Genomic DNA, 2,627 nt, shown 5'->3' on the forward strand with positions numbered 1-2,627 from the left:
ATTAATTACCTGGCTTTGGCGCACAGAGCCTTCACCTCGCTCTCTTTGATCAGCCGTTAATGAGGGGTTCATGAAGCCGTTAATGAAGCCATTGATTGGTCTATCATTAGCAGTCACTCAGGGCTCAATGAAGGCATTAATTAATCACTAATTAATCATTAATTACTCATTAATTACCTGGCCTTGGCGCACAGAGCCTTCACCTCGCTCTCTTTGATGAGCTCGCAGCGCCGCAGTTGCTCGATTTGCCGGTCCAGGTCACTCAGCTCCCCCATGGCCCTTAATTAACCCTGATTAATTAATCACAGACAGCAATAATTAATACATTCCATCCTCTAGCAGTCCCGGGGGTTAATTAATGTAAAATTAATTAATGTAAGAATGAATTTCCCATTAAAAAGAATTGGAAACTGGGATTGGAAGGGGTTAAAACGCTTCTGGATGTGCTAATTAACCCCTAATTAATTAATGAGACACCTCATTAATTGATCAGGATGATAATTAACCCACACCAGGACTAATTAATCAACCCCGGGGGTAATTAAACCTTAATTAGCCATAAAAAAGAATTGGAAAATGGGATTGGAAGGGGTTAAAAAGYTCCTGGATGTGCTAATTAACCCCTAATTAATTAATGAGACACATTAATTGATCAGGGGGTAATTAACCCATTTTTCAGCCGTTCTGGGGCTAATTAATGAGCAATTAATTAATTAACCCCAATTTACCATARAAWGGGGGTGAGAAAATGGGGTTAAACCCCTCCTGGATGTGCTAATTAACCCCTAATTAATTAATAAGACACCTCATTAATTAATCAGGGTGATAATTAACAAATTTTAGGGGTAATTAATGAACCCTGGGGTTAATTAACCCCCAATTTCCCATTAAAACAGGGCAGAAATTGCGTTAGAAAATAACTAATTAATCTCTTAATTAGTTAATTAGAGTTCTCAGTAATTAATCAGGATGATAATTAATGTGGGGGGGGTATTTAACTCAACCAAAGGGTAATTAATTAATAATTAACGAACCCTGAGGCTTAAAAAGGGGCAGGAAAATGGGATGGAAAGGGTTAAAACCATCAGGGTTTTGTTAATTAACCTCTTAATTAATTAATTAGAGTCCTCATTAATTAATTAACTCTCTCCTGGAGGAATTTGAGCCGTTCTGGGGTTAATTACTGAGCAATTAATTAATTAACCCCGATTTTACATAAAAAGGGGTGAAAAAATGGGGTTAAAACCATCAGGGTTGTGTTAATTAATCTCTTAATTAATTAATTAATTAGAGACCTCATTAATTAATTAATGCCCTCCCCGAGCAGTTCCTGAGGGAAAGAACGACCCCAAAATCCCAAAAATTCCACCCAAAATTCCATTTAAAATAAAACCCAAAATCCCAAAATTCCCATAAAAATCCCAGAAAATCAAAAAAAATTTAAAAAAACCCCAGAAATTCCCACAAAATTCCCAAAAAAAAATCCCAAAATTCCAGCAAAAATCAGAGATTCCAAAGAGTCCCAAAAATCAAAAAATTCCACCCAAAATTCTGTTTGAGAAAAAAATAAAATCCCAAAATTCTCACAAAAAAACTCAAAATCTAAAATCTCAAAATTCCCTTAAAAAAAAAAACTTTAAAATCCCAAAATTCCCCCAAAATAATTTTAAAAAGAATCACAAAATTCCACAAAAAACCCCAAAATCCTAAAAAAAATCCAAAATAAAAAAAAATCCCAGAAATTCCAAAAAAAATCGCCAAAAAAAAATCCCACAAAAATTTGCACAAAATTCCATCAAAAATCAGATTCCCAAAAGCCCCAAAATCCCAAAAATTCCACCCAAAATTTACAAAATTATCCCAAAAATTGCACCCAAAATTCCACTTAAAAAAATCCCACAAAATTCCCCCAAATTGGCCCAAAATTCCACCAAAAATTCGACATTTCCAGAAGCCCCAAAATCCCAAAAAAGACCCCAAAAATCCAAAAATTCCTATAAAAATCCCACAAAAATCCCAGAAAAATTTGACCTAAAAATTCCACCAAAAATCAGATTCCCAAAAGCCCCAAATCCCCAAAATTCCACCCAAAATCCCCCAAAATGCTCCAAAATCTCCCCAAATCACCCAAAATCTCTCAAAATTGCCACAAAATTGTCCAAAATCACCCAAAGTTTCTCCAAAATCTCCCCAAATTCCCAAAAATCCACCAAAAAAACCCAAAATTCTCAAAAATCCACCAAAATTCCCCAAAATTCCCTGAAAAATTCACGGAAATCCCCCAAAAATTGTCAAAAATCGCCCACATTTGACCCCAGACCCCACAAAAACCTCAAAATCCACTCAAATTCTCCCAAAATTCCCAAAATTCCTGAAATTCCTGCAAAATTTGACCCCAGACCCCACAAAAACCTCAAAATCCACCTAAATTCCCCCCAAATTCCCTCAGACCCCACAAAATGCCCCAAAATTGCCCAAAATCCCCCAAAATGCTCCAAATTTCCCAAAATTGCCCCAAAATCCCCTCACAGACCCCAAAAAATTCCCCCCAAATCCTCCCAAAATGCCCAAAATTTGTCCAAAATTCCCCAAAATTCCACCCTGGACCCTCAAATCCCTCAAATTTC

The 2,627-nt window shown here is 36.2% G+C and overlaps 1 long non-coding RNA gene across 1 annotated transcript in view; it reads right to left on the reverse strand.

Annotated features, from left to right (window-relative positions):
- Nucleotides 1–2,627, reverse strand: part of LOC130587765 (uncharacterized) — a 9,067-nt gene that overhangs the window by 2,801 nt on the left and 3,639 nt on the right. The window contains exon 2 of the long non-coding RNA XR_008966852.1: nt 178–290. This is a non-coding gene — a long non-coding RNA (uncharacterized LOC130587765). The remainder of the gene's footprint in view (nt 1–177; nt 291–2,627) is intronic.

The sequence above is a fragment of the Malurus melanocephalus genome, unplaced genomic scaffold (assembly GCF_030028575.1).
Source record: "Malurus melanocephalus ecotype Western Australia unplaced genomic scaffold, MMel_1.1 scaffold_2405, whole genome shotgun sequence".
Classification (NCBI taxonomy): domain Eukaryota; kingdom Metazoa; phylum Chordata; class Aves; order Passeriformes; family Maluridae; genus Malurus; species Malurus melanocephalus.